The sequence below is a fragment of the Peromyscus eremicus genome, chromosome 2 (assembly GCF_949786415.1).
Source record: "Peromyscus eremicus chromosome 2, PerEre_H2_v1, whole genome shotgun sequence".
Lineage (NCBI taxonomy): Eukaryota > Metazoa > Chordata > Mammalia > Rodentia > Cricetidae > Peromyscus > Peromyscus eremicus.
In genome coordinates this window covers 110,255,617-110,283,286 of record NC_081417.1, presented here as the reverse complement: position 1 = coordinate 110,283,286, position 27,670 = coordinate 110,255,617, and the positions used below count along the sequence as shown (strand labels likewise).

Genomic DNA, 27,670 nt, shown 5'->3' with positions numbered 1-27,670 from the left:
AATGAACTCACTACCAATAATCACTTACCTCCTGCCCAAAGTAAGCTTATTTATTATAGAGTTATCCTATAAGTACTCTATAACCATCTTGCACTCAAAATCACTAGGTTCCCTCAGCACTTCACTTTAAACAAGTGAAATCACCCAAACGCATAAGAATGAGAATTCACTGCACTAATAGACACAAAAAGGTCAGCCGCATGCAGTGAGAACTGAGAGGGGCCTATGCTGTCTTCTTGGCCTCAGCTGAGGACATTGGATGTAGGGCAATCAGAACCATTCTCTTTCAGCATGTGTGCTGTTAGTTTTATATCAACTTGACACAGGCAAGCTTCATTTGGGAAGAGAGGACATCAACTGAGAAAATGCCCCCACCAGACTGGCCTGTCTGAAAGCTTATGGAGCATTTCCATAATAATGATTGATGTGGAGGGCCCAGCCCATTGTGGGTAGTGCCATCCCTGGGTGGGTGGTCCTGAGTGCTATAAGAAAAAAGGCTGAGCAAGCCATGAGGAGCAAACCAATAAGCAGCACCCCTCCCTGGCCTCTGCATCAGGCCTGACTCCATGACCTGTTTGAGTTCCTGCTCTGACTTCCCTCAGTGATGGACTATGATGTGGAAGTGTAAACCGAAAGAAATCCTTCCCTCTCCATGTTGCTTTTGGTCGTGGTGTTTTACCACTGCAGTAGGAACCCTAACTAAGAGAGCACATGTACAGAAATGACTACAAAGCACCAAAGGAGGTGAGTCTGAGATTATACATGATTTAAACAAGTTGGTGAATTATTACAATCAAAATGATAAATACTGACTATCAATTATCAACCCAGATGTTAAAAAAAATTAAAGTTGTTCCTAGCAGGGACTGAACTAGTTAATGTTCTATTATATATTTTTTCTTCCTTTTTCATTTTCTCTATTGTCTGGTTTTTCCTCATTGTACTTGTAATTAAGGGGAGAAGGAATGCTAAATATAAAATTTCTATAAGAAAAGAAAAACTGGAAACAAAAGCAACAAGAACTGTTTATCCCAGCAGGAGACCATCCTGAGTGTGCCTCAGGAGCGGAGGTGCAGCCTTGCCTGCCTCATTGTGTAGCTGAAGGACAGACAGTTCAGAATGTTCCAAAGCTCCTGTATAATGACTCTTGGGGGTAAATAGCCAGGGTCTGTGCAGCCAGGGTCACAGAGGCTCACAGGTGAGCATCACAGAACACCCCACATTCCCATAGACCTGTTCAGTCTGGATTACCTTCCCCATCCATCCCTAAGAAAACCTCCTCCAGCATTCATTTGATGCTCACTTATGAGAAGACACAAACTCCTTTAGTTCAAGTCTGACCACAATTTAAGTCCCTACTGTGTAGAACAGGCCACAAGAAATGCTAGAAGAAACATAACACCTTGTTATGGTTCCTTTAACACATTTTCTATTTACAGTTCTACTCTGATAACTATAACTGAACAAAACAAAACAAAATCCTAATTTATAAGATTCTTCATCTTTGGACCAAGAATACAACTAGCTTGTAGACTTGAAAGGGCACCAGAGTAGAAAGAAAGCCTAATCATTCAGCCTCCTGCTCACCCTTTGTGCTATTAATGGGCAAAACTCTTGACTGCCCCTTCTCTAAGCTGCTTTTGCTGTTCCATCTGCTCTTCTCACTCATGCCTTCGGGATCTTGTAATCAAATTCTAATTAAAGTTTAAGGCTTGTAATAAAGAAAACACTCGTGGAATGCCTTTGATTCAAGGGGCCGACACAACATCTCAGCAGTTTGATAAAATGAATTATACCCTTTGCTTAACAAGCATTTTTAAGATGGGATGGAAATGGGAAGTCCCAGGCTTCCGTGACTTCCCCCAGCCACATGTTATATAAACATGCTCATCATCGTGTGTTACATATAAGTCAGCTGGAGATGGCATGGGGCACACAGTGACAACACATGCAGCAGAAGCGGTACCCAGAGACATGGACTTAGTGTAGCCAGTGTCTGGAAGGCCGGGTCTCCTCCTCCTCACTTAAGCTCTCGCCAGACTCAGTCAAATCTACCTGGCTTGCATCCTGAGGCCCAGCATGGCCTGGGAGGTCTGACAGTTCCCAGCACCAGTATTCCCTCTGCTCCACTCTGCAGATGCAGCTGCTCTGAAGAGATGCTACAGATGACTCAAGACCCTGACTGTGTCAGCAATCTGGATGGCACCACTCCATTCCTACAGCTCAAGTATCCATCCACTCCAATAGAGTTTATTCTGTGATTTATTTCCTGGTCTATTTGTCTCTAGTCTTTGAGGTTCTGGATGACAGACACTGCCTAAGAGCGAAAATAGAACTAAAACCTGAAATGGAAAATTAATTTATTTAATATGCCTAACGAACACTTACCAATGAGATACATGTCCCAGAAGCATTCAGTTCCCAGCAACATACACCTTGCTTGAATTTCTGGTTATTGGTTACCATGAGTTATTAATTATAGAGTGACATATCATGATTAATATCAATAAAAACTGCTATGTCAGATACTGTTTGACTTGCTTTGTATTGTTTTTCAAATTCTCCTGGTGAGGCATTTCCTATAATTATGAGGAAACTAAGGGACAGAAAAATTGAAGTTCTTGCCCCAAATTACATTAGTATCAAGTATTAGGCCAGAGTTTACAGCTACAGTCTTGATACACCCACCTAGACCAGAGCCTGAGTACAACATGTAAGATCCTGACTTCTTTTCTTTACATGCCCTAGGCATGTGACCTATGTCTGACCTATGCTCAAGACTTTGCAATACCTCCATTCTGCCATGTGCTGTAGTGGCCCTTTAACGGCTGGTACAGCCTTGCTCATCCTTCAAGTCCTAGTTCAGACACCTCTTGTTTTGTGATTTGTGAGAGAGTTGACTACTAGGCACTTTGTTACTGCAGAATCTAGAATCTTCTAGACTTGCATTCTAGTGCTAACATCTGGATGGAATGTGCTTTCTTTTAAAGGTCTCCTAATAGCAGACTTTGCAAAATGTGTGAGGTTTAGAGAACCAGACAGGAGGATCTCTACACACTGGGACACATATCCATTGTAACTCAGTATTGTGCCAGTCAGGCTAGACAAATGCTGCCTTCCCTGGAATGGTTTAGAGAAAGGAAAGAACAAAGGTACTTAATATCATTACCTGCCACCCAATACAAAACAAAAAACAAAACACCAAATGTGACATTCTCCCAGAAGCAGTCAGTGCACTGGCAACTCTTACTTTGTTCTACTTCTCCACTGTCATGATGTGTTAGTTCCTTCCTTAGTTCTGCAAGCAGTAAGGTGAGCCCTGTCCAGACACAGCAAGAGAAAAGCAGTAGATGCAGACTCTATCACATGTGGAAATCTGGATCCACTTATGATGTCTGTATCCTAGCACAGCGCTGAAGGTCTCAGAGTCAAGCACTTCCCTCTCAGGCAGGAGTAGAACCACCAGGATTGCGCCGTGCTTCAGAACTCCACTAAGACCTAGGCCTCTTCCTTACTCCTTGTGTCTCCTTGTTCAAATATGCCTCCTAAAAGGACACTGCCATTCCCTCTCCCAGCCACTAGCTCAGTTCTATTCCAAGTTGCCAGCCATTCCAAACCACAGAGCTGCTACTCTGCCTAAAAGCTCAGGGGCCCTGCCTTCTATTCCCTAAATGCTAAGTTTATATCGAAGTCTGAGCAGTAAGTATCGATGAGTGTTAGGGCTTTTGCAAGCCATACTTTAAATTCCTCAAACCTTCCGACCAAAAAAAATGTAATGATGCTAACTACCTTATTAAGCACCTCTACAAAATGCCTATGTGATGGGTAGGACAATGAAGTGATGATGACATGCTCACTGTCACCCAGAGGTAGAATATAAGAAGAGTGATTTTTGTTCTCATGATACAGCTATCTCTCAGCCCTTTGCTCATGTATTCAGAAAACACTTACACTCCAAAACTGCACAACGAACTTTCACACAGATGTGCTGCTAGTGTTTTGTCAACTGGATAGAGTGCTGGAGTTATTTCGGAAGAAGGAAACTCAGATGAGAAAATGCGTCCATCAAATTGGCCTGTGGGATATTTTCTTGATTGATGATAGATGTGGGAGGGCCCAGCTCACTGTGGGAATTACCACCCCAGGTTAGTGTTCCTAAGAAAGCAGGCCGAGCAGGCCAAAGGAAGCAAGATAATAAGCAGTGCTCTTCCATGGCCTCTGCATCTGTTCCTGCCTCCAAGTTCCTGCCCTGACTTCCCTGGATGATGGACTACAAGCTGCAAGACAAAAAAAAAAAAAAAAAAAAAAAAAAAAAGAAAAAGAAAAGAAAGAAAAAAAAAAGAAAAGGAAGAAAGGCCTTTCCTCCAAAATCATTTTTGGTAAGCATTTTATCTTTTTTAAAATTTTTTATTGTTTTTTTTTATTCACAGCAATAGAAACCCTAGCTAAGACAATGGAGCATCAGCACACATGGCTAATTTAACCCTTCGCAAGATTATGATACACTACCTTGCTCTTTCTAATCCATATTTCTGACCATTTCCTACACAGGGGGTGAATTTTTACAGCTTCACTCACATTCAGACCTCCGTCTGCCATGTCCTATGTACCAGCTTCACTCATACAGATGATGAATTTCACCCACTCATCACTCAGCATGTAATAAAGAACTACTCGTTACCCTTTCCTGAACTAAAGAGAAAAGATTGCCTGGTGTGATGTGATGGTGCATGCCTGTCATCTCCACTACTTAGAAGGCTGGGACTGTAGTCTGAAGGCCAGGAGTTCAAGATCAGCCTGGAGAATGTAGTTAGATTTCATTATGAGACAGGAGAGAAGTGGGGAAGGAAGGGGAGAGAACAAGAGAGGGAGGGAGCAAACACAACGGTGAAACTGACTTCCTTCCTGTCCTCCAAAGGCTTACAGTCTAGAGAGAAACATACAAACACATCAAACTAAACAGAATGTCCCATGACAAGGATAAAGACAGGCTGCCATGGGAACACATGGATGTAGATCTCGGGGCCTCCTCACTGACATGCTGGTTCCAACATACTCTCCCTCATTCTTCCCCAGTCTCAGTCTCCTGAAACATAATTTAAACTCCAATATTTACCTCCATCATTAAATTCAGGTCATTGAAGGGCTGAGACATTTAATCCATGGATACTTACTGAGTGGCTCGGAGGACTAACATGGATAAAAAGCCCAGGTTTCATCATTTAACTCCCACCAAGATTACTAGACATGTGACCTTGGACAGTCACTTAGCATCTCAGCCTCTCAACATTTTCTACATTCCTAAAATAAAATTCAATTAGGAATATATGGCAACAGTATTCAGCAAAAATCATAACATGGTCAGGCTCATCTTTAACTATTAACTATTTAAGCATTAACTATTCGAACATCAACTTTAAGTGTCTCAATGACAACCTGACATTGAGGGTGTCTACCATATCTACACATTACAACATTTCCAACAATATAAATACAATATTCACTTCCAAATATAGATGAACAACTAAGATCTAATATGGTGGCAAAAATTCTAAGAATGTTATGTGTTAAACATGTATGTTAGTTGAAATGCACATGCACTATTCTAAATATAAAATACTAATAATTTTAACTACTACACTTACATGCCAGTTTATATATACATCTAAATTTACAACTACAACAAGCTGAGTCCCTTTACTGTTGCTCACGTGTATGTGTGTTTGGGGCTAACTACTTCCACTTTGGATTGAATAACCTATCGGGGGATTTGTCCCTAGAGAACTGATTTCATCTCTCAGTACATTAATTGCCTGTAGCTGTACATCTAACGGTGCATCTCACCTTGTAAGATTCTTCTCACAGTTTATGTCTAATAATTGTAACATAAAATTAAGTACCAGAATTATATATAACATTTTGTTATGTGAACTACTTACGTCAACGGTCTTTCAAGAAACGATTCTACTTATAAATTCCTCACATTTTATAAAGATAAATTAAATTATTACTTTTTTATGTCACAGAGAATAAGAACTCTAAAACTGTGTAAAAGAATGTTGATAATAACTTGACATAAATGTAATAAAAACATGAAGAGCACAAAAAGGAAGGTGTTAAAGAAAAATGAAGGTTTCATTTTTGATATTTTGTTCCTGCTAACCAATCACTGGAATGCAGACTTCAAAACATGGCTCAGCATGACAATCCCTCATGGCTCCAAGGCCATGAAGCAGACGGCCCAGCAGGACAATTCCCTCAAGGCTCTCAGTCTATGAAGTAGATGGCAGTGGTTCTAGGTAAACAGATGTGCCTAGGGGCTATATTCAGACATAACCACAATATGAAATCACTGCTCTTCTCTGAGATAGGTGGAAAGAGTGGAGCTTATATTGTAGGAAGCTAGGGAATAAATAAATAAATAAAATAAATAAATAGATGAAGGAAATAGATGCTGATCATTTGTATGGAAGATCTGACTATAAAAGGAAAGAATGGGGTGGAGTCCCAATGCCCGACTTACAAAGTGCTTCCATTTGCTAAGGCAAGAAATGCAAGCTGAGACTGCATGGAATACATTACATCTTTACACCCCAGTCTAAAACTAATGTTGCTTTTGAGTGCCAAAAATGAATGTATAAAGAGTACTCCACCCTACCATCCAAACATATTTGATTCGTAAATGCTTGGCTTTAGCTGAGCCAGTTTCCTTAACAACTTTCAGAACAAACTTTTGGGCCAAGATGTTTTCATATTAAAGCCCATGAATTGAACATTTGTGATTTTCCTACAAGCATCCAGACTTAGCACCCCTACACTCATAGGGTAAACGAAGGTGCACAGACACACAGGTAACCAGTTATGTACTATAGTAGATGATATGTGTGAGTTCTAAAGGTTTTGGAAAGGCAAGAATTTCTTTTTCATAATTTTCTTCACATCTCTAAAACACACAAGATAGGAATAATAGAAAATGAGGCTTCTAACTGAAAAAACAAACAAAAAACCCACATAGCTAGAGATGACAATATCACTATGTGTCATGTCAAGAATGCCCAGTAAGTGACAGGACAAGCAGCAATCCTCACAAGGTGCTATTGTTATTCCTGTTACAATTAATAAAACTAGCTCTAAGGAGCCTTTGCAGGGAACTAAGAGCTTCAGCAAATCAGTTTTGACTTTCAGTCTAACCGTTATTATGATAAGTTTCTTCTCTAAACTTTAGCTTGGTCATCTCCAAAATGGATATAACCATTTAGTTTAGAAAGCTAAAGCATGAAATGAATCAATGCAGATAAAGGAGCCCATATAGTGTCAAACACAGCTGTGTTAAATACTACTGTTATTATAGAGCATGCACAATTAGCAAGAGAAAGAGGACATTTCAACTCAAACTTAGCTGACTGTTATTAAAACCAATGGACAAAAAGGCATTGTTGTGAGTTCAGCATGTGGCAGCATTACCATGTCAGTGTTCTACATGTTTTAACACAATCAGCCATCACAATAACCCTAGTTAGTACTGATTGTTATTGACCCTTCTGTGTAGATGAAAAAAAATGGCGACACAGATGCCCCTTAGTTAACAGCTACTAGAAGTCTGCCATGTCCTATCTATCCCAAATGTAGGTACTTCCAATAACATGATTACCACAGCATCACCACATTCATGTCCCTTTCATCTGTAATTTGAAATCACACTCAACATCTCATGCTGAATTGATGTATTTGGGTAACAGAAGTTCATACAGAAAAAGATACTGCTTTGCATTCTTAAGAAGGTAGGATTACATAAGTGGAAGATGATATTATTGTTACGATTCTACAGAAACAGAAGCAATTATACTGTTGATTCTGTAATGCTAGTTTGCCAACCAGATCCTACCTAAATCAAACCACACTTCTAGACTTTTTTTCTGCAAAATTTAAGAGCATCAGAACTACTTGAAACATACCAAAGAAAACTTGGGAATGTTCCTTCATTACTCTCCACCTTACTCTTTGAGGCAGGGTTTCTTAATAAAACTCAGAACTCAGCAATAAAGCTAGTCTCACTAGGCAGCTTGATCAGATGTCTCAGCCTTCTAGTGCTAGAATTATAAGCAAGCTACCATGCCCACTTGGCATTTCTGTGGATTCTGGAATCCATACACTGGTCCCCTTGCCTTCCAGCAAGTGCTTTAAGTGCTGAGCCATCTCTCCAGTACTTTTTTTTTTACTTTTATAGTCAAATAATCATGATCAATCAGAATGAGATAAAATTAAATGCAGCTGGAAGAAAATGCTGATGTGAATGGCTGAGAGCATCATGTACATCTTGCAATAAAGGGTACACAATCACACTGTAAGTCGAGGCCCAGTTCCCACTCTCCTACATTCTGTCTCACTAAGACTACAGCAGCTGCTGGCTTTTCCCAAAAATCATTCCTGGAAAAACAAAATTAGCAAGGCCCCATTCTTTAGATGTGCTTTTAAAAGTATCCAGTCCTTGATCTGCATGGATTCTTTTACAGACAGTTGACAGCTCTGACCCGAGTGCATGTTATTCAAAGGTCAAAGAGTCGGTGAAATGGATGCAACTGTTGTCAAACAAGAACGAGCTCCCTTTGAAGTCTGGGTCTTACATGAGCTGATTCTAAAGCTCTCTGTGAATGAGCAAAAAGTAAAATATTAAAATGAAGCTCTGTAATCTGACACTCTTTTAAGCCAGGCTTGGAATATTGCCCTGCTCTTTTGTGGTACATGGCCCACCATTAATGTCAACCTGTGAAGGGGGGGTGGCATCAGCAAACAGAAATCAATGAACCTCACACTCTCCACAGATCCCCAACCATCCATGAAAAAGCCTCCCTCAGAGACCTTCTGCTTGCAGTGGAGTCTATTCAGTACTGCCTTGCTTTTAGTCTATTTGTGCTTACTTACATATTTTTTCCCCATGATTTGATTCTGTATTGTGGATACCTTCTGGCCAAACTCACTACAATCACCAAATACTTGAGCTGTTTAGGTGGTCATTAGCACTCAGGAAGTCTCCCTATGTTTTTATCTGAAGCTACTTGACTTTCAGTTTAGTAAATCATACCATTCCACCCTGTACATCAGCAGCCATAGTATGCCATGCAATGGAATACCAGTGAAATAAAGGTTAGTTTTTGCAGACTCAAGTATCACACAATATAATAATTGATCCTTGTTAATAGAAGCACAAACTCTCTGACAATTACATCAATATTTTGAGTCATTAGGTCTAGACGTTTAGCACTGAATCCTTTAACACAGAGAAAACCTTATATCTAAATTCGGAGACTATTAAAACCACTTTTAGATTACCTTTCTTAAAACAACTAAATTTCAAACATAAAGGGTTGAAACTGATTCCTGGTTTTTTTCTGCTACTGGACTTCCCAGAATTCCATTTTGTGGAATATGAGCCATTATGGAGCATTTTGGATTCCTCAATGCTTGGAAAATCTACAATCCATTTCTTAGACTACTCTCTGGCAATGATGCTAGTGGCTAAACCTAACTCTTCTAAGTTTTCCTTCAACAAAGCAGCACCACATACCTGTCTCTAACCTATCTGACAAATCCTCATGATGTCACCTACAGTGAGTAGGTCTATGTACCCCCATTTGACAATGAAGAGACTCTTACACTTCATAAAGAATCTGGACCCGGTTTGAAGTCCAGTTGGAAGCCTGGAATTCTTGTCTTTCATATACACTATCCAACAGTCAATAGGGCTAAGACACATGACGATCTGCACAGGTTTGGTTCCCCATTTCCTAGCACTTCTACTTCCTGTCCTTTGTAATCCCTGCAGTGATGAGCTCCATCTTCACCACCATGGAGGGGAGTCTGAGACAGCTGATATGAATACAGGAGGGTTTATACTTTATAAGTTCCACGATCCTGAAAGCCATCAGCCCAGATGAGAGAAACAAAAAGAAACCACAGCACATCAAGACACATAAACCCAAACTTCCAAACTCTTAGAAACTCTAGAACAGACATCCACAGAGCTAGGTTTCCACACACAAATATAACACAATTCCCAGTGAGGTTCCCCCAACATGCAATTCTTTAAAGAATACAAAAAAAGTATATTGCCAGAGAAAATAATTGACTCTTAAACAGTAGGTCTCAAACTTTAACAGACATAAAAGTCTCCCAGAAAATCTGCTAAAACAGACTATTCTGTCCCACTTCTGGGCATTTCTAATTCAGTGAGCTGGGGGTGAGGATATAGAAGGTGCATTTGTAATTCATCTTCACAGGATATTTAGGGACTGATCGGGTTCTACCCTTAGAGAACAGTGAACTCGGGGTGTATGTTTACATAATAAATCTTACCATAGAAAACTACTTTTCAGTTTGATTCTTTCATAATCAGTTTTAAAAACATTAATAGGTACCAATCAAAGGCAGCATGTACCATAATGGTAAATAACGTAAATTCTGGGATTCAAATCCCAGTCTATGACTTATTAACTGTGTGAACACAGGTAGGTTCCTTCTTTGAGCCTGAATTTCCCTTTCTAGAGAACATACTATATCTGATATAATAATAATAGAATACGCTCTTGAGAGAGAGAGACAGAGAGAGAGAGACAGAGAGAGAGAGACAGAGAGAGAGAGAGAGAGACAGACAGACAGAGAGAGAGAGACAGAGAGACAGAGAGAGAGAGAGAGAGAGATGGGCATTGTATACTATATAACACAAGGATGTTGGGAAAAATGAAGGGACTATTATATCTAAAATATATCTGTGCCTAGTAGAATTCACACAAGTAAATAGTAACACAAAGTACTAAGGTTATTGATAAACAGTCATGCATTGTTTAACAATAAAAATGCATTCCACACCATGCATTGTTAGGTAACAAATATCACAGAGTATACTTACATAAACCAAGATGTAATAGCTCATTTTGTATCTACACTGTGTGGTGGAACTGAGAGATCCTAGGCTAGAATTTTGTATAGCAGGTCATTGTACAGAATACTAGAGTCCACTATAACACAATGGCAGGGATGTGTATGCCTAAACACATTTGAACAGAAAAACACACACACATGCACACACACACACACACACACACATACACACACACACTATAGAAGACAAATGGTGTGCCCCCATAGAGTGCTCACCCTGAATGTAGGTGCTCTTGATGAGCCATCGACTCACACTGAGTGAGTCCATGTGAAGGCCTGAGCCATCACTCACATACTTTAGAGACACTGTGCACTCAGACTGCACTAAATCCCCTTACTGTGTTCTTCTCATAAGAAATTAACCTAAGCTTACAATAACTTTTATTACTTTGAAAGGGACTAATTTTCTTTTAATTATATGTCTTATAAAAACCTCATCTTAACTACAAACACATGATAGGCAATAGGAAATGTTTAGCTCCAGTAATTACACTCTAATGGCACCATCACCATAAGTGTGGTCTGTGCTTCACCAAATCATAATATAACAGCAATTGGGGACAGAGCTGTATAGTCCCTGCACACACATTATAGAATAGCAAGGAAGATATACATAAAACACTGTTTAAAAACACTATCTGCTTGATTAGATGATTGAAGTAGGGAAACAAAGATACACACTACAGCCATCCCAAGTAGGAGACCAGTCAGGCTTTCAAAACATTTTTTCAATTGGAAAATCCACGATGGCAAAATATAATTCTATGTAACCTATATACCATATAGCTTTTCTGGAACAAAAGTATGTCTTTTTAAGTACAGTAATATAAAAGAACAACTCTTTCCAAGCTATCTTTCCAAATTTCTCAGCATCTAACTGTTAGGAGCCAGGCCAATCCAAGGCCTTACCTAGGCACAGATGTATGGACATGGAACCATAAAACCAGGAGCATGACTGGCAAGGCCAGTAATGGCTTAGGGCCAGGGCCTTGGGGAACCTGTGACTCTGAACCCTCAGAAGCCAACCCTTCCTCCCAAAGGAGGTTATCAATCCTAAGGCCACTGTGTACGTTTGAGATAACCTATGTTCCTTCTGTACAACATTGATTATCATGCTAACTTTGTCCCATTGGGTAATAGCTTTCTGCTGACTTTGTCCTATTTTTCCATGTAAACAGTATATAAGATGCTGTTCTTCTTTAGAAAAAGAAAGGAAGGAAGGAAGGAAGGAAGGAAGGAAGGAAGGAAGGAAGGAAACTGTTTCACATAAGACATAGGTTGGGCAAGGCCTCCTGACCTCAACTTTCCTATGTTTGTTACTATTTCTGATCCCCTCTAGTCCACCATCTCAGGAACCTGCTGGTCCAGGTTGTCTAACAGATGTCATGCACACTGAATAAACAGCAATGAAGGTGAACAAATCAGAACAAATCATGCAGTGAGTTTCCGAGCTTCAAGATGAAGTATGTCAGGAAGTAATCACAGTACAGTGTGAGAAAGGCTAGAACCACAGGAACAATGGAGAGGGAGAGTCAGTCAGCTCTTCACCATATAAAGAAATGCATGGAATATTACACAAAGATAAGATCTGATGTCAGTGTGATCAGCTGCAAGGCAGGCCGTCATGGAATGAGTGCATGGCAGAGCAAGCCTTCTCACCTTGTGGGAAGAGAGGAAAATAGACTTGCAAGGCTCCCAATCACTATTGCCTTTGAGGACACAGCCCCCACGACCTGAGGGCATCACACTAGTGTCAACCCTTTAAATGTTGATCATCTCTCAAAAGTGCCTCCCTGGGGGACCAAGCCTTTAACACATAAGGTCTGGCAGGGGAGGGGAAGAATTCCAGATCCAAAATACAAGACATGTCTCTAACCACCCAGTGCAGTTTGAATGGCTTCACAAACAACCTGATTTTTAAGGTGGATCTTTAAGGATGATCAACAGATGACCATGTAGAAGGGGCAACTAATCTCAGGAGAAAAACAGTGTGCACAAAGACAAGACATACAAAGGCTGGCTTGCCCAAGCCTGGGGGATGTTGGACATGACAGAAATGTTTGTATTCAATGTGGGGAGACGAAAGCAGCTCAGTTTGGGTGCTATGAAAAGTGTATTTGAAGCTATGTGCACAGTGCTCAGAAATGGCTGGACGGTTTAAAACTTAAATGTTTCCTAAAGGCCCGCATGTTTAACAGTTTGGTTTCTAACTTAGCACTAGGAAACAGTGGTGGAAACTCCTACAAGATGGCTCCTAACTGGAAATCTTTAACTCATTTCTGTCCTTCACACACAGCTGTGATGCAAACAATTTTCTTCTGATACTCCTAGTGTGCTGCCTTGCTGCACCCCAAATGAACAGGGCCAACTGCTCATGTGAGCCCAAATAAATGTTTTCTCTTTATAAACTAACTCAGGGGTTTACTATAGCAACAAAAGGCTGATCAACACAGACAGCAGGGAAACAAATACATAACATTGGTTTTAATTTTTTATTAAATTTGTTAATTTATTTACTTACTTATTGATCTATTTATTGGGGAGAGTCACCATCACTATGGCACATAACGTGGAACTCAGAGGACAACTCGCAGGAAGATGTCGGGTCTGTCCTTCCATCACTCAGGCTCACAAGATCAAACTTAGTCATCAGTCTTGACAGCAAATACCTTTACCTGCTGAGCCACCTCACTGTCTCTCAAGTAGGTTTAAATGTAGATCGCATGATGTCCATGCAGTGACAACCTCTTGAAGGTTAATGTTTCTATGTCCAGCCTTCTTATCAAGCACCAGCCACCTGAGCCTTACTTGGCAATAAGAGCCATGAAGGCAACCAGTATGCATTCAATCCTCATCCTGTTGGACTAAAAGCTTTCTACACATGATCTCTCCCAACCTGCAAACAACGCAATGATAGCAAATAAGGAAATAGAGTGCAAGGACAGTGAAGTCATTTGGTGGCTTTTCACTCCGGCATCCAAACTCCGCTCATCCCTGAGCCCACTTCCTTCCTCCCATGAAGGATGCTTTCACAGTACTTCCCAAAGGCAAAGTCGGGATTTTTAGGACTAGTCGGGATTTTTGTATGTGGAGGCTCTATAGAAAAAAGGAAATACCGGATTATGAACAGAAAACCAAGGATAAGAATGAATATTTATTTATAATGAAAAAAGCAAAAATAAACAAAATCACCCTAGCTTTGAGGATACGGGTGCCTTTAGTCAGAGATCAGAAACACTTGGGCAGAAGGGCTCTGACTCCAACTTGGACATTTGCCAAACCTTCCCCCACCAGGAACTGACTATACTATGTGATGTTTAAGGTCTGCATTTGTTTCACTGAATGCCACCTGCACCATGGCCAGACAATCCCTTAAACCTTTCCAAATGGTTTCAACAAACAGGAGAGAAGATGTTGGGCTTAGAGGCAATTCACTACAAGACATCAAAGGAAGTAAACTTGAGTATCGTGTAAAAAGAACTAGAAATTTCACCCTTTCTTCCCTGCAAGAAAGATCACAGTAAGAGGCATTCCTAGGTGTGGACCCAGCTCTGTGATCCAGAACACGTCCTTGGCACACTATCAGGACCACCTAGGACAAATGCTCAATCTCCCAGAATGTAGCTCCCTTTCCACAGGATAAACCTTCCATTGGCTTTCTCCTGTGTCTTCCCCCTAAGACCATCCAGTCTGGTGTAGACAGGTCTGTCTCTCTCCACCCCTAGCATGTCCTATGGTAACTTCCATTACAGTCCATTATTGCCTGTTAATTCAGCAGGCATTCTCTGGATATCCAGACAGAAAAGCACACCACTGTGTTTATGAAGCAAGTCACATTAATGGATAGACCCCTACTTGTACAGCCTTTTCCTCATCACTGGCTGAGATGCTCCTCAGAAGCCCGGGCCACGCCTTATTCTGTTGCAGACACTCAGAGGAGAGAAACACAGCTCACAGGAGATGGTTCTAACTGAAATGCCAGGAGTCTGTCTCTTTTGCAAAACAAAACAAAGGCAGACTTTCCCCTAAAGGATCTCTTTTCCTTTCTGTAAAACAGTACACAGACCCCCAGTCCTCCACTGAACTACAGTTAAAATAGCTTTTGTGATGGATAGACACAGTGGCCGTTTTTCTCCGTGTGTGTGCAAGTAGCAATGAGGCCATTGTAATGGGAACAATGTGTGTTTCTTCCCACTTCAACAGAACAGATGACACTGTGCCGTGGGCCTGGGAGGGGATAGGGGGCCAAGGTAAAGAAAGCAATCCTAAGGTTTTATTGCATGAAATTCTGATAAAAAGCACTTCGAAACCTCTTTCCCATCATCAAAAAAACCACACTGGGCAAGATCAGAGCTTAACAGCCAAAAAAAAAAAAAAAAAAAAGCCACATTCAATCCCTGAGATCACTTTCCTGAAATAGAAAACTACATATGTTTCTCAAATTTCACATCAAGCCACTGCAGAGGCCAGACTGCAAGGCTAAATTGGCCAAAGAAGTAAGGAAGAAAAGACAGGGGAGAAAGGAGAAGTTGCAAACAGCAGAAAAGAAACCTATCCTTCTCCATGTTTCCTCAGCACAATCTAGACTTACGATCTCCCAGCTTCACCGAGCTCCTAGTGAGAGTTGCTTATCATGCAGCTTTTCCTTTGTCAACTTAAGAGACACTGCCTTGGCTTAGTGCATCTCCTTAAATTCAAAAATGACTTCATGGTTGGCTCAGAGCTCTAAGTCTCCAGGGCTAGCCGCCAGGAACACATCTAGTTCGGAGCCTCCTTCCCCACCCCACTCTAGCCAACCTGACTTCCAGAGACTGCAGAGCAAAACCCCAAGCCGATGGGTGGCCAATGTTAATGAAAAGCCCAAGCACCTCTTTGAAACTATCTCCAGCTCAATTTATACAGACTCTAAAGCAAGGATGGGGTTTGGGGAAGAGGTAAAAGGCAGTAGAAACAGGTGAAAGTGGTCTTTGGAATACATTAAATGACAGGCTACCTTGCTGGATAAGAAACAGAAAGGGTTAAAACTGTAAGGAACCTGGGAGGATGGATGAGCTGAAGACTGTTTAGAAAGCCTGGGGAGAGGGCTCAAATTCTGAAAGGAATAAGACCTGGGCAATAAACAAAGCTGACAGTTTTCATTAATGAATGCAGTGTTTGGCACATTGTAAAAATACAGGTTGACTTTTTTTTTTTTTGCATTAACAAAACTGAAAGCAATCTTCTAAATGACTTTAGAACAAAGGGTTTCCTGACAGCAGTTTCTTAATAACATTTAAAATTTTCTTCAAAGGCCCTTGAGAGAAAAGGAAAATGAACATAGCAAAAAGATGGTATATTAATTTTTAAAAAGGAACTAAGCCGAAGAGGAAGAAAAAGAATAGAAGGAAGGTTCAGAACTTCCACAGGAGTGTGGATCCCAGAGGTCTAATTCTTAGATTGGACTTAATGGGCTATTCCCACGGGAAAGAGCCATCTCACCAAATCATCTCATCTGCACTTCACAGATGAGGAAACTGAAAGTCAGGACCCATGGTACTAGATAAGTCCCTAGAGCTCCCAGACACATCCTTTCTGCATCCTGTGTCCCATCACTGCGGGAACCTTGCTATGTCATGGACTCCAGTATGAGATGCTGACACCTGTAATCACACTGGAAGAGTCTGAAAGCTACCAGAATAAAATAATAAGAACAACATAATCCAAAGGTCCAATTATCACTCAAGAAATAGTCCACTGGCAGAGGGGTCCACCCTAGGAACACAGTAATTTGAGAGTCTACAAAAATAACCATTCTGAGAGAGACCTGGTTTCAAGGTACCCCTAACTAAGTTACAATGCAAATACCTTACTGATCATCTATTGGTCTCACCCTCAAGGTAAATACATTTGCTTTCAGTGTCTTGTTCACAGTTCCAACATTTTCAACAGAGCCTATACCATCATACCTATTTGTAAATTAGGAACCAAATTCTGAGATTGCTCCACTTTAAAAATTAAAAGAGCAAATGGAAATAAATTCTAACGATGATTCAACACCTCAAAAGATAAAGGGTTAAGTAGAGGAAAAGCTATAGGGTGGCTCAGTTGGGAAATTACCGTCATGCTGGCGATCATCTTTCAACCACACAAAATTTATGTCTAGATGTATGCAGCAGAGAACCTGGGGAAGAACCTTAGCAACCAAACACTGTCAGACTCGTGGGTCTCAAAAAAGGATGTACCTCACTGTAACTGCAGTCACACATGGCAACTCTACCCCAAGGCAAATATGAGGATGTTTATTCAACCTTTTTCATCTGGATTTGCTCTACTTCTAAACACTGAAAGAAGCCACCTTGACCTCCCTGCTTCCATGTACCCAGAGAAACGGAGAGATGCCTGTATCTACATAGGACAGCAATAAAACTGAAGTTCTCAAGAACCTGGGCTTTCTTAGGCATGGATTAGAAGGCATGACATTTAATCTTCACTGCCCTTCCTGCCCCTATGTTGTTGGGGATTTTTACTATTTTTAGGGGGGGCCTGGCACCCAGTTCCCAAATAAATCACACATGGAGGATTATACTTAATTATAAATGCCTGGCCTTAGCTTGGCTTAGTTCTAGCCAGCTTTTCTTAACTTAAAATTATCCCATCTACCTTTTGCTTCTGGGCTTCTTCTGTTCTCTTATTTCTATAAATCTTACTCTTACTCCATGGCTTGCTGTGTAGCTGGGTGGCTGGCCCCTGGAGTCCTCCTCCTTCTCTGGCTCCTAGATCTCTCCTCCCAGATTTCTCCTATATAGTCTCTCTGCCTGCCTTGCCATTGGCCATTCAGTTCTTTATTAGACCATCAGGTGTTTTAGACAGACTTCACAGAGTTAAACAAATGCAATATAAACAAAAGTCACACACTTTAAAGTAATATTCCCCAACACCCCTGTCTGGCCCAGTATAGTCTGTTTTCTTACTCTTGTTAGACTTTAAGCCCCTGAGCTATCTGGCAAAAGGAATCCACATACCTATTTATGTCTACACACTCAACAATAGCTCTGATGTACTGGATTATTTTCATTCAATGCCTCGCTAAAGACGCTAAGATAGAACTTCCAAACTGGAGAGCTTGGTGGGTGCATCAAACAAGTTTATTTGGTTTCTGAAAGTTTCACACTTTGCTCCCTCACATGAGCTACTTAGCTGAGTTTGAATTTGCCTTAATATAATACTAAAATAAGTAAGTAAATTTGACCTAAAGTAAGGACAAATGGAGATGTTCCTTGTCATATACCATGATGTGAGATAAAACTGCCAGAGTTCCTACCCATCGCATTGTGTTTTCTATGTAAAACAAACTGATGCTTTGTCCTTCAGTAAGAAGAAGTGGATTAGTGGGGACTAAATATGTCCCCAAGGCCACCCAGGTGAATAATATCAGTGAACAGTTTGAGCTAAAGACCATTTGACTCTACTTCATGTTTCCAAAAGATTTAAAAATAATTCTAACTATGTGTCTGTGTGGAGGTATGTGCCCATGAGTGCAGGACCATGGAGGTTAGAGGAAGGCATTGGATCCTCTGAAGCTGAAGTTATAGGTAGTTGTGAGCCACCCAACATGGGTACTGGAAACTAAGGTCCTCTGCAAGAAAAACACATGTTGTTACCCACTAGGATATCTCTGAAGCCCCTGGCTCCATTACTTATATGAATTTTAAGAGTTCAAGGAATGTGCAGCTTCTAACTACTTAATTAGTATCTCATGGGTACTCTGTTACTACAGATCAAAAGTAAATGGATGAGTGGATGAGGGAATAACAGAAACTGAGCTAAAGTTGCTTCAGACATTATCATCTTCCCCATAAGCACCATATACACTGTTCTCTGTGATTATGATAGAAATACTATAAATTGATATCTAGGACACTGATCAATGCAATTTACCAAGAAATGATAGTTTTGTAATTCTTTTTAACCTGTCCAATAGCAACTGTCATTTTTTTCTTTTCTTTTTTTTTCAGGTTCTTCAAGACAGGGTTTCTCTGTGTAGCTTTGCGCCTTTCCTGGAACTCTCTCTGTAGACCAGGCTGGCCTTGAACTCACTGAAATCTGCCTAGCTCTGCCTCTGGGATTAAAGGCATGTGCCACCACCACCTGAAGCTTTTTTTTCTTTAGTAGTAAGAAAACTCCAAGTTTATTTGGGTAGAAAGGTACCAGAAGCCTCTCTCTGGCTAGTTTTGACCATAAACCTAGGTGTTGGCCGGTGATATATAAATACAAGTGTTACACAGATCTCCCAGGAAGATCATTCATATAAGGCTAGCTCAGCTGTGTGGCACACCATATGTACCCACGCCATCCTTTCATCATGGACACAAAAACATTCTAGACCATTAAGTGATCTCAAGCATGAATTCAGAGTTGAAGACAGAGAAATAAAAACTGTAAAAGAATTAATATCGGTAATGACTTAATGGGACCCTTACAATAGTCCAAAGACTTTCTCTAGATTTATTTATAGGAGAGAATCAACCTTTATAGCTTTGCTATTTTTAATTTTTAATTGTTTCTATTACTCATGAATGAAGACATAGGGTTATACATCTTCTTAAGAAAGTAGAAACATCTTCCTTATCTTCCAAAAATAAGAGTAAATGAAATTTCGTATTTACAGGTCATTTCTCAGCATTATTAACTATATTCAAGAATAAGCTGATCGGAGAAGACTGAATCATTCTTCCTAGAACTTAGAAGGGCTGCTTTATCTAGCATTGTTCTGAGAAATCATCCTTCAATACAACCATAAAACAATGCAAATCAAAATGCATCAGCACAGAACAGATCATGAATACCTGCTTCTGCCTTCAAGGTCTAGCCAAAACATCCTACTAACAACCATGAACAAAATTCAGTCAATTTCATTTTGAACCAGAGAGCACTAAGATTTAAAAAGACTATTAAATCACAACAAGAGACCTCTTTACACTGATTGTAATGGCTATTTTTTTTTTAAAGAAAGGAGAGAAAACAGGTGCTGCAAAGAATGTGAGGAAACCGGAATTCTCCTTAGCTGCAAGTAGAAAGCTGGCTCCTGAAAAAGCTACACACAGAATTTCTTCATCAACCAGCCTCAACTCCAAGATGGTACTTCAAAGAACGAAAAGCGGGTACTTGAACAGATCCTTATAAACTAATTGTCACATTTTTGACATTGTTGGTCCCAAAGGTTCATGGGCTAGGAGCCTGGTTCTTATTCTTACAGTACTGAGAGATAGCAGATCTCTAAGAAAGAGAGTCTTAGTGGGAAGGCGGGTCATAGAGGCAGCACTCTCTGCTGTGGATGGTTGATGGATAAATAAAGTGCTGATTGGCCAGTAGCCAGGCAGGAAGTATAGGCAGGACAAGGAGAGAGGATTCTCTGGGAAGTGGAAGGCTGAGGCAGAGAGATGCTACCAGCCACCGCCATGAAAAGCATGATGTAAGATACCAGTAAGCCATGAGCCACGTGGCAAGGTATAGATTTATAGAAATGGGTTAATTTAAGATATAAGAACTAGATAGCAAGAAGCCTGCCATGGCCATACAGTTAATAAGTAATATAAGTCTCTGTGTGTTTGCTTGGGTCCAAGTGGCTGCGGGACTGGCGGGTGAGAGAGATTTGTCCTGACCGTGGGCCAGGCAGGACCAGGAAAACTTCAGCTACAAATGGCACCCACAACTCTCAAGAACAGACTGTTGTCTTTTTGATAATGGGTTAGTCCTTCTAAGACTAGGGAATGATTTAGAGATCAACAGAATGGGATCTTATGCAGTGGGTCAGCTTCCACTCTTTCTCACTTGGGCTCTTTTGTATGGTTGACACAGCATGAGGCCCTAACCAGAAGATGAGTAAATGACTTGAGCTATGAACTAAAACACATTCTCTTTTACTTACAGATTATCTAGTCCCAGATTAGAGCAACATAAAACAAACTAAATTGCCAACATTCATTGTATCATGACTCTTAAGAGCCAACAGGTAGAAACCAAGCAAGTGTTCCCCAGAATGCTCATCAACAGATGAAGAGACAAGCAAATGCAATATGTGTGAAATTGAATATTACTGTCTAGTCATAAAAGAGAAGGGAATTCAAGCATGTATAACAATGAGCTTAAACCTTGAAAATGCCATGAAGCAAAATAATACAGACATAAAAGGGCCAATAATGTACAAAGACTATATAGAACAGGCAGATGTATACAGACAGAAAATAGACTGAAGGTTAATGGGGGCTGATAAAAGCTGCAGTAGGAGATATCAATGACAGTTTTTGTTTGTCATGATAAACAAATTTTGGAAAAAATGGTGACATTTTATACAACACTGTGAATATAATCAGTACCACTATAGCATATACTTGGGAAATTATATGCCATAGAATACCATAATTAAATATACCCAAACCATTGAACTGTATACTTTAAATGGGCAAATTGCATAGTATACCAATTACATCTCAATAAAGATAATAAGATAATTTTATTTTAATTATAATGTCTTATCTCAGATATGCAAACACAAAAAGAAGTCAGGAAGACAAGTACTAAGAAAAAATTACAGACTGCAACACACCACTAGAGACAGATCTCAGTGTGGAAGCTTCTCCTTCATAGAGTGGAGGAGATTTCCACCCAAGCTGTGCACCCTCTGTGTAGCACCAGCATACACAGCTGACCTCACACCCTATCTTCATACTTTTCTACAAGAGGATAAGAAAATTTATCTGATCACTGAGAAACTAGAGACCACATTAGACCACATTCTGAGTCACTGTGTTAAAGACAAGGTGGTAATGCATGCCTAGCCATCAGTAAGCTAATGCTACTTCCTATGCCCCAGTGTGGCCAGATCACTTCCAGAGCTACTGGGTGGGGACACATGAGCAGGTTTGTATCCAGACTGCTAAATGTGGTCCAATATGTAAGCTGGAGTTGGTATGTGTAGTCTCCCACCCTGCCCAGTAGCTATATGTGTATACATACACGTGAACATGCAGATGGCATTCACCATGAACTTCTGAGCTTTATTATCTACCCAGTATATCAAAGTTCTATACATTAGAAGTAAGCAGGTATTTTCTAAGATAACAAATGGGGTAGCTTTTCATACTTTTTTAGCCTATGTTCTTTGTATGATGTTGCTATCAGTCAGAATCCCAATGTGACACTCAAAACCTTCAACAGCAGGATACCTACCTGCAAGAGGTTCCAACAATGAAGACTAATTTTAACTGCCTTAAGTGATAAATGGCCCTGCAGTTACACAGAAGGTTGGTGCTTTGGGGTGATCAGGTCGCATTTAATAAGAAAATGTGAATTAAAAGAAGATCCCTGGGATGGTTAGCTTTTTCTTACTATTGGTGGAAGAAAAAGGCTTATTTTGGTTCATGGTTTCAGAAGTTACTGTCTGTAACCACTTATCCCCATGGGCTGTAGGCCTGTGCCATTGCTACACATCAAGGAAGAAGCACATGGTGGGGCAATCTGCTCATCTCATGGCTACGAGCAAGCAAAGAGAGAGAAAGCACCACAATATCCCTGCTAAAGGGACAGCTACCTGTCTTTTATTAGGTTCTACCACCGACAGGTTCTCTACCCTTCCCCCTCAGCACCCAGACCATAGACCAAGCCTTCAGCATATGGGCCATGGGGTCACTTCAGGATTCAAATTATTATAACCCCATATTAAGCCTAAAAAAATTGACATTGGATATAGGTATATTAACTGATTAGAATATTACACGGGTATTATTTTCACCTAATACTGATAGCAAAAATAAGGTATTATTAAATGAAAAACTAGAGTCAGATTATAAATAACGCTGCTACCTTTGAGCTGCTAGAAATTACTTTATAAATTGACTACAGATCAATAGTCCAACCACAACCATCTCCTAACAAATTAAGCAAGGAATCATGGGAAAATGAACAATACAGTAATATCCTTTATTAACCCAATGCACAGAGACACAAAGAACTAATCCAATTAGAAAAAAGTTTGATACTATTTTAAAGGAGATTACAGGGATTTGTTATTGTTATTCTTAGTGTTTTGAGGTAGAATCTCATCCTATACCACAGGCTGGCCTAGAGTTCACTGTGTAGTTCAGGCTGGCCTTGAACTCATGGCAATCCTCCTGGCTCAGTCTCCCAAGGACTTGATTTACTGGCATGAGTCACCACATCCAGTTCCTAAAGACCATAATTTCATATCTTTAAAATAGGAGAAAGACTATTCAGTGAGAACCTACACAGAATTTTATAATGTTGTAGAAGTGAGAAGAAAATAAAAGTATACAAATACAAAAGAAAATAACATTGAAGTTTTAGAAAATTCAGCCTCATTTTCCCTTAAGAGTATACAAATGTCCCAGACAACGTAGTACATAACCTCTGAACGAAACACACATTTTCTCCTGACCCTGAAAAGCCTTATCATCCACTTCTTTTGGCTCAAGTCAATAAAAACAAGTGAACTGAAAAGACCATTCTCCAATACAAAATAATTCACAATGATATAGGCAGCTTCTCTGCCCTCCAGGAGTTAAAGGAAAATACTTCACTCTGTAAGTGTGGGCTGCATACTGTGGAGCCATCCCAAAGAGTACAACACAACACAGAGCAGGTGAGACAAGAGCCAACAGGGTGACAGAACTGACAGTGATGATAATGCTATGTTACCTACTCAGAACAGACTCTATCCATATTCATCTAGAGAAAAACATAAGGTAAATTCTAAAAGGGAGAATCCCACAATATTCAGGACCTACATGCTTCAAAGATAGCAAGAGGCGGGCGGTGGTGGCGCACGCCTTTAATCCCAGCACTTGGGAGGCAGAGCCAGGCGGATCTCTGTGAGTTCGAGGCCAGCGTGGGCTACCAAGTGAGTTCCAGGAGAGGTGCAAAGCTACACAGAGAAACCCTGTCTCGAAAAACCAAAAAAAAAGATAGCAAGATTATCAAAACAAAGGAAGTCTGATAAACTAGGACAGCCAAAGGAAGCTAAAAAAGATGTGCCCAATCAATACAGTATTGTGGAACCAAGAAAGGCTGTTTAGATTAAAAACGAAGGCGTCATGTAGCAAATTCTACCTGTATAAAATCTTCTACCTTGGAGGTAAGGTCATAATGCAGGATGTTTCAAGGGGAGGTGAAACATTCTATCCTGTAGGGAAGCTCCTTAATCTCAAAAAACAAACAACACAAAGGCTTCAGGAAGCCCCTGAAACTGACCAGGTTTACTAGGACTCTCCCTCTCCAAGCGTATATAAGCAGTAGGGACTGCTGAGAGACGTTGCTAAATACCTAAAACATTCAGACCAGCAAAGCTGATTGGAAAAGGCAGAAACCAGCTGAGCTGCCTGGAAGAGACACTCTCCAACCTGTCAAACTGCCTGCAAACTCGGCAGATTTGGTGAGCTGACACCCATCTGGGGTGGAGTTTTGTGATACAGCTGTCTTTGAGTGATTTGTGCTCCTGTAACTAATCCATCACTCACATTCCTCCAAGTGCCTAGCAGCAAACTCACTGGTTCATCAAATTGGACTTCGGTGGTATCTGTATTTTGGTCTGCTGTTGGTTCCCTATCTGAGGGAGTAGTCATTCGCTCATATCTCCCAAGAATAGTGTCACATAACACTATATCAAGAAATTTGACCAAAGAATATAGTTAATGATAATATGTCAACATCAGTTCCTTAATTATAACAAACACACCATATACTAATATATTAGTTACAGGAAATTTGGCATCTGGCATCTGAGAACTCTTGGTGCATATTCACAATGTTCTTGTAAACCTAAAACTATTTTTAAGTGCTTATTTGAAATTATAATGGAATTAATAGAACATACTTATAAATAATTTATGGATTATCGTGAACCTTTAATAATGTGGGGAAGTTCTCTCTCAGATCCACTAAGTTAGACAAGGTTCCAGGTCTCCAGACAGCTACATGTATTCATCGCTTCTGTGAGGCTGCCCATGTTCCCTTTTCATTCTGGCCTCCCAGAAGCTTACAAACAAAATTATAAAGAAACATATTCTTCTACAAAGTTTTCAACATCAACTCAATCATTGTATTAATATTTTCTTTTTTCTGACTTTTTAAAATGTTTTAATCACTGTTTTGGTGTTTCTCTTTTCTTTGTTGTTTGTTTCTGTGCATTGATCCAGTGACTGATGGCTATACATGCAGCCCTGTTTTTATTCCATTTACTAAAAGTACCTCAAATCTCTTTAGAGGATATATACATACAAATATATGAATGCATATGAATATGTTTTTGTCTGATTATGAACCATTTTATTATTCACATTTCTGACTAACCATCTCTCATGATCTGAACAGTTACCCACTCAGTGGCAAGAATGTGGCAAATTAGTAACACATTCGATTTCGATTCTTAAATTGCAAAATAGTACTAACACCACCTGTTCGAACAGATGGCTGTTGAGTACCAATGGAGTTAACATTTGTCAATATGCTTATCATAGATAAAAGAAAGGCCCTTGATAAAGGATAATCATTTATCATTATTATTATTAAAGTAGCAGTAACTTCTCATTAATACAGTAGAAAGGGTAGACATGAATTACAAATCAATCACAGGTCCAGTATTGATTTTCTCAGTGCATTTTGGAAGAAAACAACAAAATTCCACTTTATTTCAGGGGGAGAAGGAGGAAGACGGAAGCGGGACCTTCTTACACTGTTACTGCCAAAAACAAGTTTGTAACCTTTAGACCAGGTGAAATTCAATCCTTGTTAGCCTGCAATAACAAAAAAGAAAACACCCTCTAGCTTTTTTGGCACTCACTTCATCAAAGCCACCCAAAACAAGCACATGAATGAGCCAAATGAACACCAAACTGAACCTCTCCTTGACTTGTAGGGTGCCAAGTTCCTGCTCTGTTGTCCAGAGTTCTTTTGGCATTGACACATTCCATTTCAGGCCTCATCTCCCTTGTTCTAGGAGATGGGACAGACAGTAGGGACTTTCTGTTTGTAAATGCCTTGGTATTTAATAGTATACACTGCATATTTATCCACAGTATCTAATTCTCACTTAATTACAAGAGGATTCACAGATGAGCAAAGCACACTAGGCCTGCAGAGACAACTTATTTACTGTAGACGGAACATGGTAAGACCACTAGGACTTCTGTGCACTGGAACTTAATGTAAAGACTCTGCCAGAAAGAGAGAACTAGACAGTCAATTATTTTAAAACTAACAAGCCAGAATTTGACAGGATCTGAGTCTAGCAAGAGACTCTGTCTCAACAAATAAAAATAAAGAACCATCAAAGAAAACACTCAACTTCAAATTTAGACATCCACACAAAGGTTCACAAACACACTTACCATACAAATAATGCAATGAATGATTCAGGTGCTTGTTATGAAAGAGCTAGTTTGGAAAATAGTTTCAATAGGACTCTCACAAGCTCGCACTGGAATATGATCCCAACTTAAAAATACAGATAGTGACATTCAAAAACGAGAAGAGATATGCTGACGGTCGCACAACTACTAAGAAGCACGCATCCCAGTGTGACCATAGTGTATGTAAGCATGCCATGCTATGGAATTCATTTTAGTCAGGGCTAGCCTCTGAAAGCCCATGCACTGGTGTCAGAATTAGCAGGAAATGAGTATGCTCAACATCCAAAGTCATTGGGAAGAACCAGTGAGAAACTCAAAGACTTAAGCTGAACTGAAAGGGAGAAAGTTGGAGATAAGCGTGAGAGGAGGAAAGAGGGAGGGAGAGGAGAGATGGGAAGGAGGGAGGAGAAGGAAGAGGACAAAAAGGGGGAGGTGGCCGTGGCAGTAGCAAGCCATGATCCCAGATGCTACTCCATCTTGGTTTCATTTTTCAGCCCTGCTAACACAGAACTTAGTAGCAATGATTTGATTAATAAATCTATTTGGCTAAAATAATATAACATTTTGTTCATGACTGCATAAAAGCGGAAAGACTGACTAAGGAAAGGCCCTCCCAGAAATAGCTTTAGATGATGCCAAACCAAAAAAAAAAAAAAGCAAAAGCAATACTGAGGATGAGGACTTCACCCACACACTGGACTTCAGTGTGACTAGCTGCACTAGTTAGGGCAAAGTGCAGATCTCCAGCCTTCTCTATTAAGCAGGGTGGAGAACTAAAGATTGCCATGGTCATCATCATAGGCACATGGACCAGCTCCACTCTGAGGGACCGCTAACTAATGATTCTTTCCCTGGGGTGACAGAGGGAGGTTGACATAAAGAATGAAGAAATTGTGGAATGCATCCTTTGCTATCTCTTTCTGGGGGGCCCTGTGCCGAACTATCACTCTTACCAGCTTACCCCAAGGAAAGGTCCCAAGCCTACCAAATAGAACACGCAGAAGAAGAGCTGCTGCTGCTCTCTGCTCTTCCTGAGCTTCACTAAGGAAAGGAGGGGGATCTGCCCCTCTGAAGGTGATGACTTTCAGCTATGATGTCTGCCTACATAATCCATTCAGGAGCATGTTTCAATTTATACAGCCTTCTCTGTTCTTTCCAGCTGCTTCTTGTCCTCAGAGGTTGCCTGGTCTAGATCCCAATTCCTTCTCAACTCAGAAGACCCATCATTTTCACACATCCCTTTGATGTTGTGGGATATCCATACACTGTGCATTGCTGTGATTGGTTTAATAAAAAGCTGAACGGCCAATAGCTAGGCAGGAGAGGTTAGG

At 40.3% G+C, this 27,670-nt stretch overlaps 1 protein-coding gene across 3 annotated transcripts in view; it reads right to left on the bottom strand.

Annotated features, from left to right (window-relative positions):
* Fggy (FGGY carbohydrate kinase domain containing) overlaps window positions 1-27,670 on the bottom strand; it is a 404,108-nt gene that overhangs the window by 298,943 nt on the left and 77,495 nt on the right. The window lies entirely within an intron of this gene.